This window comes from Trichechus manatus, unplaced genomic scaffold (genome assembly GCF_000243295.1).
Source record: "Trichechus manatus latirostris isolate Lorelei unplaced genomic scaffold, TriManLat1.0 scaffold00058, whole genome shotgun sequence".
NCBI lineage: Eukaryota > Metazoa > Chordata > Mammalia > Sirenia > Trichechidae > Trichechus > Trichechus manatus.
The window spans coordinates 436850-456969 of record NW_004443994.1 but is presented as its reverse complement, the minus strand read 5'-3'; the positions used below and the strand labels follow the sequence as shown (position 1 = coordinate 456969).

Here is a 20120-nt window from a genome sequence, read left to right as displayed (position 1 = left end):
GACATGTTGTGAGGTTGTTAACCAATGTCATGAAACAATATGTGTAGTACTGTTTCATGAGAAACTATTTGTTCTGTAAGCCTTCACCCGAAGTACAATAAAAAAAATTAATTAAAAAAAAATCATAATAAAAAAATTAATAAATTTATGCCAAGTACTATATACCACAAAGTGATTTTAATTCCATGGAGAGTTTTTAGCTCATTAGTAGATGGATGTCTAATCTATTAACCACATGACATAAAATCACATTGCTGATGCATACATCTAAAATTCTGGGTTCTAAACCTTCAGTTTTGAAAATCAGTATAGTTACCAAAACTAACATTATGTTGAAATATATGCCAGACTTATGTGCTTAAGAAAGCCAATCTAAAGAAACATCTTAATTAATTTAATTTATATACATGTATGTAAGTGTAATTTATATACAACCCTCCAAGCATTTTACGAACACACACATGTATCAGTCAAAGAAGGTCTAATAAGGAGTTACAAACTACCCAGCAATTTGAACAGGGAAAATTTAATATAAGGAATTATTAACTATAACAAATTAGAGGAACGAGAGATTGGCTATCAACGATAAAAGGAAGTCTAAAGAATATATAAAAATAGCAGATATAAAAAGCAGCCACTACCCCTAGGACTGAAATAGAATGCCCAAGAAAGCACTCCCTATCCCAACCCCAGCTAAGTTCCAGACATTGTTGGAAAGGGCACAGCTATGGCTCACTTATGGCAGAGCTTGCTGGGTATCTCACTGGAGGCACTCCCTATAAAACCACCCAGGAGCTCCTGGCTGCTAAGGTGCTGCTAGTCGCCATGCACTACAAAAGCCAGACATGGGAGCTGCAAGTGCTACTGACATCGGGACATCAGAGGCACTCTGCTACAAAACTGCCTGGGGCCGATGAGAGGGGGTGGGAAGAAATGGGTACAGGATGTGAGAGGAAGCTGCTGACCATTGTGCACTACAGGAGAAGGGGAAGCAAACTACAAGCACTCCAGAACCAGTTCCTTCCTCATTCAGTGTCTCTCCAGCACACTCAACTAGCAAACCTTAACACTGTGCCAGCTGGCAAAGAAAAAATATTTAAAGAGTTCACTTCTATTTCCCAGAGCAGGCAATGAAGGGTGAATATGGAGTTCACATGTCATAAACTGATGACTGGCATACTCAGCTAGAATTCTAAATTGCTATAAATCTTACCTTGGGAAATTAAAAATAAAGATGTAAATGAATTAGTCACTAAGGAAAGACCTTAAATAAAATTCATCCTTTGAACATCAATTTCCCTAATTTTATAACGAAGAAACAATCATTCATATTTAAGACACATTTGTGGGGCATAGGTTGACAAAATACAAAATCTGAAGATTCTGATTTAGGGTCTGTTTTCCCTCTGAAACTTAGGTTAAGCCAGAGGAAGGGACACACTTATTTAAAAAAAAAAAAAAAAAGTTGCTTATTATCTAGTTACCATGCAAATAACTCTTTATCAGAAGCCTACTTTTGTTTAAACCAGAGACCTAATGACTGTCTCTATTCCTTTTAGCTACCGTGCCTCCCAAGCACTGTCAAGCATGACTAGATAATATTTAGAAGTGACCATTTCTTCTTGTCATATGGGTATAACTTTCTGGTTTATAATGGTTAAACTACAGTAGATGAGAAATACGAAGAAAATGGTTTAAAAAAAAAAACAAAAACACTGCTACACTACATGCAAATCTTGTTCTTGGTTCCCTTCTCTCTTAATTTTATAGCCTTGGTCTAGAAACCTCATTCACTCCCATGTTGATGCCTAAATCTTCATCTCTAGGCTAATCTCTTTTCGACATTCCAGACTCTTAGACACCCTAAAAACAGCATGCCATATGAAATGGCCACATTTATAAAATATATATATGATAAAAACTGACCCCCCAAAAAAAGAGAAAACATGCAAAGATTAATAACCCTTAAAGAAACTAAACTGGTAGTCAAAAGTATCTACCACCCTCTCACTAGCCCATATCTTGTCCCACAAAGCATCAGATTCAGATGGTTTTACAGGTAAATTTTACCAACTCTATCTTAAAAAGCTTACATTATAAAAAGAACATATGCCATTTTATGAAGCATCTAATACCTTACATCAACCTTAATAACAAAACTAGACATATACAATAAAATAACCTTATAGACAAATATCCTTTATGAACACAGATGCAAACATCCTAAATAAAATATTAGCAAATTAAATCCAATAATAATAATACATCAAGACTAAGTAAGGTTTATCCCAGGAATAACAGGATGGTTCACTGGTAGAAAAACCACTCAGTGTTATTACATTAACTGATGAAAGGAAAAAAACCACAAATTATTTCAATGGATACCAAAAACTTCGTTTGTCTAAAACCCAATTTATTATCTTCATCTTCAATTGTGTTCCTCCTCCTGTGTTTTAGACAGATATATAAATGTATTATCTTTGTGAACTTTTCCCTCTTCCTCACTTTCCTCTCATCCAATTAAGTTCTCAAGTTTTCTTGTTCATAGTGTCAAAAAAAAAAAAAAAAAACAAACCTGATGCCATCAAGTCGATTACAACTCATAGTAACCCCATGTGTTCCACAATGTTTTTGTTACTGGAATACAAACACAGCAACTCTCTATTTGATTCCTTGCCCCCAAACAGACCCTTATAATCTCATGCCTAGATTATTTAGAGTCTACTAATAAGCAGACTCTGCCTCTAGCTTCTTTACTTTTACATATTGAATCTTCTTTATATCCCTTCTCTCTTTCCAAATAAGTTTACTTTTAAAAGACATCTGCAGTTTAAGACTCATAAAAAAGAATAAAAAGAAAAAAATGAATTGAAAAAAGAAAGCAACTATGATATGTCAACCTTATGAGTTAATATACTTGCCATTAACTGTAAAAATTCCTAGCACCCAAAGCAAAAAAGAAAATTCAATTATTTACAGAAACTTTCATTATTAAAAATGAATATACAATTCCTTCAAAGGTGAAGATTTTCCCCAAAATAAACTCTCTTAGGAATTTTCGTATGCAAAATTATATAATACAATGAACGATGTCCTCAACAATAGTTTTCCAAAAAATAAACAAAATTCACAAAGCTGTTTCTTCCAAAGACCTTCAGAAAAAAAAACGAGAAAGTATAAAACTGAGATACGGCTCAGTAATTTTATAGAAAACCAGGATGATTTGGTCTAAATACGTATTTTCTCCTTTTGTTGTTAGTTGCCATCAAGACGGCTCCAACTCATGCTGACTCCATGTAAAATGGAACAAAATGTGGCACAACTGTTGGTATGCTCAAGTCCACTGTTGCAGCCACTGTGTATTTCAAGTGTCTTCCAATCTAAGGGCTGAGGGGCTAATCTTCCAGCACTCTATATCGGACAATAGTCTGTGGTTATCCATAACGTTTTCATCGTCTGATTTTTAGAAGTAGATTACCAGGCCTTTCTTCTTGGTCTGCTTAGTCTGGAAGTCCCACTGAAACCTGTCCACCACAAGTGACCCTGCTGATTGATATTTGAGATACTGGTGGTATAGCTTCCAGAATCATAGCGACACACAAGCCACTACGGTAGGACAAACTGACAGATGTGTGGTGGGTATTCTCCTACTAACCAAAATTTATCTAAAGAAAGGATTTACAGTACCTAGAGAAAACAATGATTTGCCTATTCTTTACATCAAACGTTTCTAAACTATACTCTTCAGAGCCTAAGGAGTTACCCCCGGAACGCTACAAAGGGTAGGCTGGTATAGGGGCAAGAAGTGATGGAGGACAAAGTGAGGCTCTAATCCCCTTCATAAATCAGAGAAACTCTACTTTTATGTTTACATACAAGAATTTATGCTATAAGGTGAGTTCCTAGAAAAAATTCTCATATTCTGCAAAGCCACGCATTATAATTAATTGGACTCTGGAGAAAAACAGGGTCAGGACAGACCACTGAAAACCTACACAATTCTGAACCAGAGAATTAAGAGACACAGTAACATAATAAAAAAAATGTTAAATTCCTAATAACACTACAATAAATATAGGGCATTATTTTTAAAATAAAAGTGAAGATAGCTTGACAGAAGAGGATATAAGGAAGGATTGAGTTACAGAAAAATAAAGTGAACAAAAACTGTGGAGCACAGAAGAATAAAGTATTTTTAAGACAGAGCATTGGCCAAACAGAACCAAAAAGTAGAACACGGGGTAAATGAGCTGCAGACATTCAGGTGCAGTGTTCACTTTAGTGTGTTTTGCATTTAGCTGCTGTAACTTTGAGGTGTTGGGAAATACCATTATAAACCAACTCTATTTTATTTACCAATTGTGTATAGAACCAACCAAATCCATTGCCATGGAGTCGATTCCAACTCATTGTGACCTCATAGGACAAAGCAGAATTGCCCCATTTGTTGTCCAAGGAGCAGCTGGTAGATTCAAACTGGCAACCTTAGCAGCCATAGCTCTTAATCACTGCGCCGCCAGGGCTCCAACTGTGTATAAGCCAAATTATTTTCAGAAATAGATTATACTCTGCTTCCGTGAAACTTAATTTGAAAAAGAATTGTACTGGAAGGATGGAAAACTGGAAGGAGAGAACAATGGAAGGAAAAGGAGAGAGAGGGAAAAGACGAGCAAGAAAATGAGAAATTGACTGAAGATTAGCTGATTGATTTGAAAAACAACTGCATTAGACCATCTTTCCTAAAACTCACTTCTCCAACTCCGGTTTCTAATGGGAGGGGAAGAGGTAATGCTCTCCAAGATTAAAACATCACTGATGATAAGCTAAGGTTCCTGGAAGTTATGCCATGCTATGTTTTCAACTGGGTCTGTCGAGAGAAGGGTTTCTGTGTGAGGGTCATCTATCTAGACAGACCGGTGAGAGAGGCCTGTGAATTGTGAAGCGTCCTCTAGACAGAGAGCATGTGCAAAGGCCTTGCAGCGGAGCTGTGCAGTCGAGCCTCGCTATTTGCAGATTCTGTATTTGCCAATTTGCCTACTTACTAAAATTTTGGAAACCCTGGTGGCATAGTGGTTAAGAGCTATGGCTGCTAACCAAGAGGTCAGCAGTTTGAGTCCACCAGGCGCTCCTTGGGAACTCTATGCGGCAGTTCTACTCTATCCTATAGGGTCGCTATAAGTCGGAATTGACTCAAAGGCAAAGGGTTTGGTTTTTTGGTATCCAGAGTGGGAAGGAGCTGCAGTGGTGCAGTGGTTAATTGCTCAGCTGCTAACCAAAACCTTGGTGGTTTGAACCTACCAGCTGCTCCATGGGAGAAAGATGTGGCAGTCGGCTTCCTTAATGATTTACGGCCTTGGAAACTCTATGGGGCGGTCCTATTCTGTCCTATAGGTCCCTGTGAGTCGAACAGACTTGATGGCAGTGGATTTTTAGGTATCCAGGTAGGCAGGAACATTTATTTATTTATTTTGCTTTTATAAATTCTTTTTTTAATTGTACTTTAGATGAAGGTTTACTGAGCAAACTAGTTTACCACTGAACAGTATTTGTTTAAATATATATATTAAAAAACGTTGTTTAACAATATCCGTATTACTTTGTGACACTGGTTGCCAACCCCACGACATGTCAACACTCTCCCCTTCTCGACCTTAGGTTCCCTATTACCAGCTTTCCTGTCCCCTCCTGCCTTCTCGTCATTGCCCCTGGGCTGGTGTGCCCATTCAGTCTCATTCTATTTTATGGGCCTGTCTAATCCTTGGCTGAAGGGTGAACCTCAGGAGTGACTTCAGTACTGTGCTAAAAGGGTGGCCGGGGGCCATACTCTGGGGGGTTCTCCAGTCTCTGTCAGACCAGTAAGTCTGGTCTCTTTCGTGTGACTTAGACTTTTGTTCTACATTTTTCTCCAGCTCTGTCCAGGACCCTCAATTGTGATCCCTGTCACAGCAGTCACTGTTGGTAGCCGGGCACCATCTAGCTGTGCTGGACTTGTATCCTTGGCCTATTTTTTAAGTGGATTATTTGTCTTTTTGTTGTAGAGGTGTTGGATTTCCCTGTAGATTTTACAAAGTAGACCTTTGTCAGATTTGACATAGCCAAAATTTTTTCTTACCAGCCTGTAGGTTCTCTTTTTACCCTTTTGGTGAAGTCTTTTGATGAGCATAAGTGTTTAATTTTTAGAAGATCCCAGTTATCTAGCTTATCTTCTGGTGCTTGTGTATTGTTACCTATGGTTTGTATCCTGTTAACGCCATGTGTTAGGGCCTCTAGTGTTGACCTTATTTTTTCATCTATGATCTTTATAGTTCTCATTTTTATATACAGGTCTTTGATCCATTTTGAATTAGTTTTTGTGTATGGTGTGAGGTATGGGTCCTATTTCATTTTTTTGCAGATGGACACTCAGTTTTGCCAGCACCATTTCTTAAAAAGACTGTCTTTTCCCCATCTGATGGACTTTGGGCCTTTGTGGAAGATAAGGCAGTACTGATGGCTGTGGTGCAAGGTGAGAATAACTCTCACTGCGAAGATTAAGGTTATGTGTCAACTCGGTTGGGCGCGATTCTCAGTGGTTTGACAGTTATGTATGTAATGATGTAATTTGGCAGCTGTGTAATGACATAATTTGGCAGTTATGTAATGATGTAGTCATCTTCCACTTTTCTAAAATGTTGATTTTGCATAACAACCTGGTCTTTGGAAAGTAATCATGTCAATAATGAGAAAAAGGTATAAATTCACATATCCTAGGTATGCTATTTGCGTCTCCAAAAACATGCATAAAGAAGAAAGTTACAGCATCAATTCTTCAAGGTACATACCTTGGACCTAAATCTGTCATTATTATATACTACCTTTGGCTTCAGTCTAGAGAGCTACCAAATCGGAAAAATTCTTGTCTACTCTGATAGAGGTGCTCACCATGATATTAAGATTTAAATTATGCTGATTTTGCTGGATAAGACAGACGGTTGTCCTGTAAAATAACCGTATACAATGCCCTGACCGTATTGCTGATGAGTAAATTGAGGAATGAAAAGGAAAGTGAACATATTTATGGAGTCAAACCTTTCAAATGGTATTAAGAATACTGAGGACACAATTCTGGTAAAAAGTAAATAAATGATGACTAACTGAAGAAAAAACATAATGATAGGATAGATTTCATAAGAAGGAATTTCTGGATTTTATGTTCAGAATGATATGCTGTCTCCCTTTCTCTAAAACAGACTTGAAGAAGCCTGAGAAATTCTTATAAGACTGTCACTATTTCCATGCATACGAATTTTTTTGTGTGCAGGATAATTTTTTTAAACTCATTTAGATATCACTATGACACTACTAAAAATGTCCTAAAAAGTCTTCACAATAACCCTACAAGGTAGGTACTACCATATTTTTACACAAATAATGTGCGCTTTCTGTTTGCCAACTGCTCCCTCCCCACTGGGAGGTATTTTCTAAGCACACTATGCTAATTTTCTTATAGCAATGTGTAAAAAAAATTGGCATAGAGTTGCTTATGAAAATACTTCATGGGGGGAGGGAGCTGCTGGAAACGTAGAAGGTGTGCGCTTTTTGCGTAAAAGTACGGTATTCTTATCCTTATTTTATAGATGAGGAAACTGCACCATGGAGAAGTTTAGGAATTTGTTCAAGATGACACAGCTGGTCAGGGGCAGGGCTGAGATAAGAAACCAAGCAACAGGTAGAAGGAAAGTTTCTAGTTTCTATCCATCTCATTTTCCTGTGTGATTAATTAATATCAAAGGCAGTTATTTTTCCAGGTGAGTTGATACTGTTAAATGAAATTTTCACAAGAAAACATGTCTTCAATCATAAGTAAGTAAAAAAAGTTTCCATTACAAAACCTTTTTTGTAATGTTGGATCTCCTTCTGTATTTGGGCACATCTATTGTCTTGAATGCAACAATACTGTAGCAAGTAAAGACATCTTGCAGGAACTTTAAAGAGGAGAGCCAGGCAGGGTGGCATCATAATATAATACATGTTTTTGAGCTTAGCTAGCACATAATTCAATTCCATTTGGTTTCAATATATACTAACTTAGAGTTCACTTTGTTTTCTGCTTTCTTTCCATAAAACTTAAGCGGAACAAGCAACAGAAATTTGAGTTTCCTCTATCTCTGATATCTTAAAATCTGTTTGTTACTTTGTTGCTTTCTTATCCCATATGTGTCAAAGTAGAACTGCACTCCAAAGATTTTTCAATGGCTGTAATCTTATGGAAATAGACTACCAGGCCTTGGAAATAGACTACCAGGCCTTTCTTCCATGGTGCCATTGGATGGATTTGAACCATCAACCTTTCAGTGAGTAGGTGTGTGCAAACCTTTTGCACCACTCAGAGAACACTTACAGCCCTATATCGTATACAAAATGCCTTTTTAACTTCTTTCATTTTCCATTCTCATCTCGTTAGTAATTCTTTGCTTAATACCAGAAATCTTCGTTAAATCCTATCTTTCTATCCACAAGGCCACTGTCATTAATCTCACTCTTTCTTTATCATCTCTGACTTGGATTTTGCAACTGGTTCCCCTAAAAGTAATAACTCTCATTGTTCACATTCCACAAGGGAAATAGATTTTTACTGCTAAAAACACAAAGATTATTTTATCCTATCAAAAAAAAAAAACTCTTGATGCCACAAGACAAAAACCCAAATTCCTCAGTTTGGTACACAAATCCTTTAGTAATCTAGCCCAAACTACCACTCCTAGTTTATCCTTCCCTGTTTCCTTCTCCTCAGTGAAATTCTCCCTATTCCCTGTTTACTATAGTCTTGGCTGGCTCCCTCAACTCTTCCTGGAATCCTTCTAAACCTCTACTCAATCTTTTTGTTGCTATTGTTGAGTTTTGAGCATTTATTATCTTTTTAAAACATGATTTACTTCATTTTAACTTTATATAATTATTTCTTTTTTTTATTACTGTAGTTTAAACGGAAGTTTAAAGAACAAACTAGCTTCTCATTAAACAATTAGTACACATATTGTTTTGGGACATTGATAACCAACCCCATGACACGTCAATACTCTCCCCTAAAAAATATGGAATGCTTCACAAATTTGCATATCATCCTTGCGCAGGGGCCATGCTAACCTTGTCTGTATCATTTCAATTTTAGTGCATGTGCTGCCGAAGTGATCACCCTCCTACTCAATCTTCAAGGTCCAGCTCAAATCCCACTTCCTTGAAGATATCCTTCCTCTAGATGATAATACAACACATTTTACAGTTATTCACTATTTACATGTCTGTCTTCCCTACAAGAGAAGGTCTTTACAGACAGCAGGCATGCCTGGTTCATCTTTATAATCCAAGCTTCTAGTGTAGAGTCTGCCATATAGTAGGTACTTGATTACTGTTCCTTGTTTATAAAATAAAGAATGCAATGCTGATGATGAATGGTATCTATTGGGAAATCTACAGACTAAGACTGGGAAAAGGCAAAGAGAGCTTGCTATAGTTCTGCCAGTAACAGGTGGTTTAGGCTGCTGGGACTGAAGTGTATATTATAACAGATAAAATTATGAGCAGACACAACTCCAAGAGGAATACTAACCAGGGTAAAGACTGTGTTAACCTAATATTAAGGGGAAGTTAGTACAGGAAACATACTTAAAATTTAAGCAGGGAGGAACTGGGAAGGAAAATCTATTCTGACTGGTAGCATTGTGCGCTTGATAGAGGAACTTGGGGCTCATTTTCACTGTACAGTAATCTACTGGCAACAACAAACTTGAGGTGGAGAAGTCACAAATGAAGCAAGAGTAAGGGGAGGGCTGGTTTGAATAAACCCATCCATAGGCACCTCCAGAAGAAAGGCCTTCACAATCTGCTTCTGAAAGATCACAGCCATGAAAACTCTATGGAACAGAGTTCTACTTTGACACACATGAAGTCACCATGAGTTGGAATCAATTTGAAGGCAACTAGTAAATGCTCAGCTGCTAACCAAAAGGCCAGCTGTTCAAATCCACCAGCAGCTCTGTGGGAGAAAAGACCTGGCAATCTGCTCCTGTAAAGATTACAGGCTAGAAAACCCTATGGGGCAGTTCTACTCTGCCCTACAGGGTCTCTATGAGTTGGAATCAACTCGATGGAACCAACAACGACAACAGTTTTGGTTTAAGGGAAAGGCAGGAGGCAAGAGATAGGAACCGATATCCTATATTCTGGAAGGTATTCTCAGTGAGGAGAGTCAGCATCCTCTATGGAATTCTTAGAAGCAAATGTTATTTCAGTATCTAAACTAAGAATTACCAAGGAATTTGATTTGATAACAGTGTACCTGTCATCAAGCTTGATGACAAATGGGTTGTTATTGTTTTTTAAAGGTAAAACTTACCAGTCTTTAGTATATTATATTATGGTTTAACCATCATTTTATTTATCTTAGCATTTTGTTATTTTTGCTTATATAGCGCATGAATACATCTTCTAGTCCAACCATCCTCAAACAAAGTCGCTAAAATAGTACTAGACACATGACAGGTGCTAAAAAAAATATCATTATGTTAGTCCATGGACTATCATGTATCATTTTGTAACTCCATATCCTAGAAGCAAAAGTCACTTGCATTCGTTAGGTAGCAAGCATTTGTTAACAATATATTTCTAAATCTAAGCAGATAATCCAGAATATTTAATAATACAGTATGTAACACTTATAATAATTAATGCAAAAGCCATTTTTAAAATTTCTAGACTTTTAATTTCTTAAAAGTTATCTATAATAAACAATGTGGCCTCTATCGTTTACGTATTTGCATTCCGTTTTTTTCTTTTATCTTGATCTCCTCATTCTAATTAATATTTTTTTTGAGTCTAGATTCCCATCCCCCATCCCCCCTCCCCCCACCATGGCGAAGTGCCTCAAATCCTTCATGTAGTGAGGAAGTTATAAATATACATTTTAAATTAACACCTTAAAAAGTAAAAGGAATTAAAATAAAATTACTTGAAAATTAAAAAAATAATTTCCACAAGTATTTTGGATTTGATGCATGATATCCTGCAGTGATGCAAAATGAGAGTTGGAATTTGGTGATTTAATTTTAGAGACAAGACTGAATCAAGTAAATCAATAATTCTGTTTCAATTATTCTAAAACTAAACACAGAATTCATTATTACAATCATAACATTTGAAATGTGTTGATAATCTCTCATCTGAAACCATCAAGGATTTGCAAAACAAAAAAGAAATAACTCCAAGTGAAAAAAAGAAACTCTCTCTTTAAATGTGGCTTATTAAAATTTACTGACTACCCCAACTTCATTTTCTGTTAATTCCTAATATGTTAAGACTAATTTTCCTCTGAATCTTAGGAAGCTGCCCAAAAGACTAATCAAGAAGCACAAGCACCATTTTCTATCTGTTTCAATGAAAGATGGACAGAAGAGGAGCCTGGAAAATCTGAAACACGTCAATACCAAGTCCCGGTCACTATAGACAGAACAAGTATCCTTCAGGCTTTGTTGGACTTTATTTGAATGGGATGACTTCATCTCAACGATCCCATTAATTTGTGCAGATAAGAAAAGCACATTTTCCATTTATAAGGGGAAGAGAAATGCACTGGAAGCTGTTGTATGTGAGAACACTGTCTCAGACCGAGTGTTAGAAAGGTTTCTTAACGAGGCAGTCTCTAAAGAGGTCTCAAGAAGCAGATGCAGGGGATAAAACATTATAATAATGTTGCTAAACCCAAAAACAGTTTAATAATTTAAATTTAACATTTTTTGATAATTTAAAAGTAAACAATTTTTAAAATGGAATACAACTTCATAATATATAAAATCACTAGTAAAAACCTCTAATACAGCACTTATATTGTATATTACCCCCATGCGTCTATCAGTTCCCCCACACATCTGTCAGTTTGTTCTACTGTGGGGGCTTCTGTGTTGCTGTGATGCTGGAAGCTATGCCACTAGTATTCAAATACCAGGAGGGTCACCCGTGGTGGGCAGGTTTCAGCTGAACTTCCAGACTAAGACACACTAGGAAGAAGGACCTGGTGGTCTACTTCTGAAAAAAATTAGCCAGTGAAAATCTTACGGATAGCAGAAGAACACTGTCTGACAGTGTCGAAGATGAGCGTCTCAGGTTGGAAGGCACTCAAAAGACGACTAGGAAAGAGCTGCCTCCTCAAAATGGAGTAGACCTTGATGATGTGGATGGAGGAGTCAAGCTTTCAGGACCTTCATTTGCTGATGTGTCATGACTCAAGATGAAAACAAACAGCTGCAAACACCTATTAATAATTGGAACGTGGAATGTAGGAAAATTAGAATTCGTCAAAAATGAGATGAACACATAAACATCAATATTCTAGGCATTAGTAACCTGCCATTGACTGGTATAGGCCATTCTGAATCAATCATATAGGCTACTATGCAGGGAATGACAAAATGAAGTACAACGCTGTCAATGACAGGATAATATCCATACGCCTACAAGCAACACCAGTTAATACAACTACTGTTCAAATTTACGCACCAACCATTAAGGCCAAAGATGAAGAAACTGAAGATTTTTACCAACTTATGCAGTCTGAAATTGATCGGACATGCATCAGGATGCACTGATAATTACTGGAGATTGGAATGTGAAAGTTGGAAACAAAGAGGAAGGATTGGTAGTTGGAAAATATGGCCTTGGAGATAGAAACGATGCTGGAGATCGCATGATAGAATTCTGCAAGACCAATGACTTATTCATTGCAAACACCTTTTTTCAACAACATAAATGGTGACCATATGCATGGACCTCACCAGATGGAATACACAGGAATCAAAATCGACTATATCTGTGGAAAGAGACAATGGAAAAGCTCAATATCCTCAGTAAGAACAAAGCCAGAGGCCGACTGCAAAACACCATCAATTGCTCATATGGAAGTTCAAGATGAAGCTGAAGAAAATTAAAACAAGTACACAAGAGCCAAAGTACAATCTTGAGAATATCCCACCCGAATTTAGAGACCATCTCAAGAATAGATTTGATGCACTGAACACCAATGACTGAAGACCAGCTGAGTTGTGGAATGACATCAAGGACAGCATACATGAAGAAAGCAACAGGTCATTAAAAAGACAGGAAGGAAAGAAAACACCAAAATAGGTGTCAGAAGAGACTCTGAAATTTGCTCTTGAATTTTGATTAGCTAAAGCAAACAGAAGAAATAATGAAGTCAAAGAGCTGAACAGAAGATTTCAAAAGGTAGCTCAAGAAGACAAAGTAAAGTATTATAATGAGATGTGCAAAGACCTGGAGTTAGAAAACCAAAAGGGAAGAATATGCTTGGTATTTCTCAAACTGAAAGAACAGAGAAAAAAAAATCAAGCCTTGAGTTGCAATAGTGAAGGATTCTACGGGGAAACTACTGAATGACACAGGAAGCATTAAAAGAAGATGGGAGGAATAAACAGAGTCACTGTACCAAAAAGAACTGATGTTCAGTCATTTCAGGAGGTAGCATATGATCAAGAACTGATGGTACTGAAGGAAGAAGTCCAAGCTGCACAGAAGACACTGGTGAAAAACAGGCTCTGGGAGTTGATGGAATACTAATTGAGATGTTTCAACAAACAGATGCAGTGCTGAAAGTGCTCACTCGTCTATGCCAAGAAATCTGGAAGACAGCTACCTGGCCAGTTGACTGGAAGAGATACATATTTACGCCTATTCCAAAGAAAGGTGATCCAACAGAATGCATAAATTATCAAACAATATCATTAATATCACACACAAGTAAAATTTTGCTGGAGATAATTCAAAAGTGGTTGCAGCAGTACATGAACAGGGAACTGCCAGAAATGCCAGATTCAGAAGAGGATACAGAACAAGGGATATTATTGCTGATATCAGATAGACCCTGGCTGAAAGCAGAGAATACCAGAAAGATGTTTACCCTTATTTTATTGACTATGCAAAGGCATTTGACTGTGTGAGTCATAAAAAATTATGGATAACATTGCAAAAAATGGGAATTCCAGAAAACTTAATTGTGCTCATGAGAAATCTGTATATGGATCAAGAGATAGCTGTCCAAACAGAACAAGGGGATACTGTGTGGTTTAAAGTCAGGAAAAATGTGTGTCAGGGTTGTATCGTTTCACCATACTTATTCAACCTGTATGCTGAGCAAATAATCCGAGAAGCTAGACTATATGAAAAAGAACGGGGCATCAGGATTGGAGAAAGATGCATTAACAACCTGCAATACGCAGATGACACAACCTTGCTTGCTGAAGGCGAAGAGGACTTGAAGCACTTACTGATGAAGATCAAAGACCACAGCCTTCAGTATGGACTACACCTCAACATAATGAAAATGAAAATCTTCACCACTGGACCAAAAAGCAACAAAATCATGATAAACAGAGAAAAGACTGAAGTTGTCAAGAATTTCATTTTACTTGGATCCACAGTTAATGCTCATGGAAGGAAGCTGCAGTCAAGAAATCAAAGGACGCATTACACTGGGCAAATCTGCTGCAAAAGACCTCTTTAAAGTATTAAAAAGCAAAGATATTACTTTAAAGACTAAGGTGTGCCTGACCCAAGCCATGGTGTTTTCAACCACCTCATATGCATGCGAAAACTGGGTAATGAATAAGGAAGACCGAAGAAAAACTGACGCCTTTGAATTATGGTGTTAGCAAAGAATACTGAATATACCATGGACTGCCAAAAGAACAAACAAATCTGTCTTGGAAGAAGTACAATCAGAACGGTCCTTGGAAGCAAGGATGGCGAGCTTACGTCTCACATACTTTGGACACATTATCAGCAGGATCAGTCCCTAGAGAAGACCGTCATGCTTGGTAAAGTAGAGGGTCATCGAAAAAGAGGAAGACCTTCAACGAGATGGATTGACACAGTGGCTGCAATGGGCTCAAGCATAGCAATGATGGTGAGGATGGCGCAGGACAGGGTAGTGTTTTTGTTTTGTTGCACATATGGTCTCTGTGAGTTGGAAGTTGACTTGATGGCACCTAACAACAACATTGTATATTAATTTTCTGTCTTTCTCAGGAGACTGTAAACTTCTCATGGGTAGGCAGAACCCATAACCTAAAACATTGCAAGCAGTCAATAGTCTGCTGAATGAACGGTTATGCTTTTTAAAGCACTTCTGAAAGATTCTATATTCCACTATATACTGGTTGTTGTGTGCCATCCAGTCAAATCCGACTCACAGCGACCCTACAGGATGGAGTAGAAATGCTCCATAGGGTGTCCAAGGCTGTAAATCTTTATGGGACTAGATCACCAGGTCTTTTCTCCCAGGGAGCGGCTGGTGGGTTTGAACAGCTGATCTTTCAGTTAGCAGCCCAGTGCTTAATCACTGCACAACCAGGGTCCTAAGATACACCTAGTTGGTTTTAAACCAAAGTCAAACAAAATACAAACATAATTGTTAAAATTAAAAATAATTCAGGGTATCCAAACCAGATGCAAGAAATGATTGAACAAAGAACGCAGAGAACTATTCTGGTAACTTAAAAAATAAAAGTCCACAATCTACACGTGAAGTAGCACCCTTAAATATATTAAAATATACTATAAGGAATGTTTTTAAAAAAGGCAATAGGACTTATAATTAACCTTGAAAACTTCCAAAGTACAGTGATTTATATTTTAAGTAGTTGGTTGCTAAATGTGTGTGACAGATACATGTACCCACTAAAATTAAGTACTGCTCTTTTCCAAATGCTAACAAATGCTTGATTAACATTATGTAAATATACCTCCATCCTGATCAGGGCCAGGCAGAACATTTCATTAAGATATGCACAATACACTGAAGTCAGTTCATATTACCACCATCACATTTCTACACTAATAACTAAGTATTAAGCAGAATGTAGGTTGGCCTATGAGGGCAGTATAAAAAAAAAAAATACCTAACAGTTAAAATAAGAAAATAAATATTATTTTTATCAAAGTGAATGCATGAGAGTCTATTTTAATTTTTATGTGCTTTTAAATAAGCAATCTTAGTTTAAAAGCTTTGGTACTTAAAAATATTTCAAATTCATATCTATATGAATACATGAGCAGAGCATCCAGTTTGAGCCTACTATGAAAATCTAACTTGATTGATATAAAAATGTATAGTATAAAAGATGGCGCAGGACTGGGCAGTGTTTCGTTCTGTTGTACACAGGGTTGCTATGCGCTGGAACCAACTCGATGGCACCTAACACCACCACCACCACAGTACAAAGGTAAAGTAATTTCTTCGTTACCTCTAAATTTCTCCAAGTATGGACGTGGATGTCTGTAAACTAATCTCTCTACCTTTACCAGTGTCACTGATTTTACTGTTACTTCCTAATTTCTGTTCTATAGTTAAACAGTAAATAAGGAAAAAAAAATCAAGAATCATATAGAAGCTAATAAAAATTTCTGTACTTCACCACAATCAGAAGGGGCAGGGGCAGTACTAGTGTGAGTGGGGAGACAGAAATGTTAGCCCTTGCGTGACAGGTTTCCTACTGTCCTAATATTAGTTGCCTTTCCCTTACTAGGTCTACTCCTATAGGAGGATTATAGTTCCTGCTTCTGTGTGATCTGCTTTTTACCAATGTTATATGGAAGTGACTTGTGCCAGTTCCAAGCAGAAGCTTTAAGACCAACCATACAAATTTTCTGATCACACATTTCAGCCTAGGTCTCAGAATGAAGAGGACATAAAGCAGCACCATTGCAGATCCACTGAGTACACATGAGAAGAAATAAGCCATAGATTTTGGAGTTGTAGGCTCTCACAATTTTAAAAAAGCTGATTCATACACCCTGATATATGGGGAGTGAGAAAGATGCTCAGTATTAGAAAATATCCACGTTACATGGCAAATGTTCAATAAAAAGCTCATTTCTGTGTTAATCTCTACTGGCCTAGTTGTATGTCAGCAGACTACCATAACAAGGCCAGGTGCTTCCATCTTCCTGAATGTTGCTCTGATGCCTGTGATTTCATGTAACTTAGGTCTGCTTATCCTTTCCTTCTGGAGTCCCTAGGTGATGCAATTGGTTAACATGCTCAGCTGCTAACCAAAAGGCTGGAGGTTTGAGTCCACCCAGAGGCACCAAAGAAGAAACATCTACTGCTACTGAAAGCCAAATGGAGCACATTTCTACTCTGACACACACAGGGTTGACATGAGTCAGCGTCAATGCAATAGCAACTGGCTTATCCTTTATACTACTTTCCAAAGATTACAGGAGGTCAACAGTCCCTGTGTGTGTATTTTGGTTTTTTAAATTTTGTTGTTAAGAATATACACAATAAAACTACATCAATTCAACAGTTTCTACATGTACAATTCAGTGACACTGATTTCATTCTTCAAGCTGTGCAACCATTCTCAACTCCTTTTCTGAGCTGTTCCTCCCTCATTAACATAAACACACTGCACCCCAAGGTTCCTATCTAATCTTTAGAGTTGCTGTTGTCAATTTGATTCCGTACAGTTTTTAAAAGAGCATAATGCTCAACGTAGGCATTTTTTACTAGTTAAGCTAAACTACTGTTTGGTTTTAAGAAGACTTCAGAGAATATTTTTTGTTTAAGGTTTAAAGATTATCTCAGGGCAACAGTTTCAGTAATTCACCCAGCCCCCATGGCTCCAGAAAGTCTGGAGTCCATGAGAATTTGAAATTCTGTTCTGCATCTTCCCCTTTTTGATAAGGACTTTTCTATAGCATCTTTGATGGAAAGGTTCAGTAATGGCAGCTGGGCACCATCCACTTCTTCTGGTCTCATGTCAAAGGAGGCAGTTTTTCATGGAGGCAATCAGCCACACATTCCATATCCTCCTCTTATTCCTGACTCTCCTTTCTCTATTGCTCCAGGTGAATACAGACCAACATAGTGCCCTGGATGGCCGCCTGCAAGCTTTCAAGGCCCAGGCACTATGCAATGAACTAGGAGGTAGAACGAAAGTACTAAACACGTTTTTAGGCCAGTTAACTGGGATGTCCCATGAAACCGCGGCCCTAAACCTCCAAACCAATGAACCAAACCCCATGATGTTTTTGGCTGTACATACGTAGGCTCAGCAGCTACTCTTTTTGTTGTTGTTATTGTTATAAATATATGTCACACAACTTTTGCCAGTTCAACTTTTTACAGGTGTACAACTTATTGACAGCAATTACAATAACCAGCTGTGCAACCGTACACTTAATCAATGCGATGTTAATCACACTTAGTTCATTATACACAACAGAGGCAGTAGCAGTAAGCTGAACATTAGAAATACTGGACACAGTAATTTCCTAGTCTCACACTCCTGATTTCACATTTTGGCAGCTATGGAATTAGCACCTAGGTTTTAAAATTAGTTATGAGGGATTTTTAATATAATGAAACTTACCAAATCTTCTTAAGATATAGCCAGTTAAATATAAGCATTCGTTACACCTATTCAAAGTCTTTTTAATTTTATCCTGTCTCGTTTCCTAAAAAATTCACTTCTTGTCATTTTAAAGGGGATATTAAAACATTGATTTATGAGCTGGGCTAAAAGGTTACTTGCTGATGAATTTGGAAAGTTCACTGAAGAACCGTGTTGAAGCTTTTGGATAACTGATAGTGGAGTAAACGAAATTAAACAAAGCATTCATATGTCATTTTTTGCTCAGTAATTATTTCAAAATACTACAGTATATAAATGCTTTGTCAAAACATGGCATAAGCAATCAGTCTTCATTTTTGCTTAAGTGCTAGATATAATTATCAAATTCCAAATATGAGCCATTAACTAATGACATATATCCTTCAACATGTCACACCTTATTTTGCCCTAAGAACATGAGTTATGAAAGGAAAAATAAATGACACAGATTTCCACGTAAGACTTGTTGAACTTATCTTACTATTTTTTAGTCACTCCATATGTGATGACTATACTTAGGGAAGATTTTAGGTAAGTTGACTTGGCTTCTCAGAGATTTAATACAAAGAGACATTCAATTCAACTCACTTTCACAAAGACTAGATCTAAAGCAGTGTCCAAGAATGCCTGATTTAAGTCATTTTCTTTCTGTAACGATATTATTTTCTTTTTCTCACAATTCAGAAATCTAAGCACTGTTTTTAGTTGTCATATGCTACAATTTAAAGAAGTATTTTTTATTTTTAGATTAATTTTGCAAATAACGTTAGAAAATACAAAGATTTGTGCCATTTTATTCTACTAAGAATAAAGATAGCAGTTGAGACTGTTGGCAGTTGTAAAAATGGGTGCACAGGAGTACACAGAAAATTTTAAATATATCATAAAAGGAAAAATCTATGTCTTTATGTTTTGATGAAAGAAAGACAAGGACACAGGCCCAGAAAGAGTAATGGTAATTATGTACTAGAACTGTACATAAAAGATAAACTATGTCACACTATAACATACTGCTTTAAAAATACTGTAAAGCCTTTGTCATAAAGTAGACTGAGACTGGAAAATGCTGTAAAGCTGTGTATCACTGGAGATGTCAGAGGGGTGCCAAGTATTTTTGGATGAAAAAAAAATTGAATGGAAAATAACAGGTATGAAGTTAAATAGAAGAGGCAGTTTCTTCCATCACAGTTTAATCAGCCTTGCTATGTTGGCAGTGTATGAGTACCAGTATAACTCTCTCACAGTGTTTCAGTTCATGTCCTACTGTTTATTCTCTATAATCCCCAGAGGTCCAAGCCAATCACTGTGGGAATCCTGGCAGAACCTACAAATTAAATATTTGGTAGGTATTTTTTATTCATGTATTAGGAAACCAAAGACCACAAAATCTAAATATAGCCAGAAAAGATGTACATACGCACATATAAGTACCTCTTAGGATTTTATATGAATGTATGTGTGTCAGGGCATATGTGCAAAAGACAGTGAATTCCAGAACCTTCTTTTTTAAAGTAAGAACATTTAGCCTGAATTTCTCAATGACTTCCATTAGCTTCTGGTGTGACCTTAACACTGGAACCATGTGCTAGCAACAAGTCAGAAGGGCTTAAGAGGGTATTTTGGTATAATGCATACAAAAGTTGTTGACCAACAAGTTCTCGTGCTAGTGTTAGAAAA

At 37.1% G+C, this 20120-nt stretch overlaps 1 protein-coding gene and 1 non-coding gene across 3 annotated transcripts in view; both read right to left on the bottom strand.

The window, feature by feature from the left end:
- HS2ST1 (heparan sulfate 2-O-sulfotransferase 1) overlaps positions 1 to 20120 on the bottom strand; it is a 182650-nt gene that overhangs the window by 88981 nt on the left and 73549 nt on the right. The gene's annotated exons all lie outside the window — the stretch shown is intronic.
- LOC111821004 (U6 spliceosomal RNA) lies at positions 9069 to 9175 on the bottom strand. Its single transcript, XR_002824488.1, has one exon. It is a non-coding gene; the product is annotated as a U6 spliceosomal RNA (small nuclear RNA).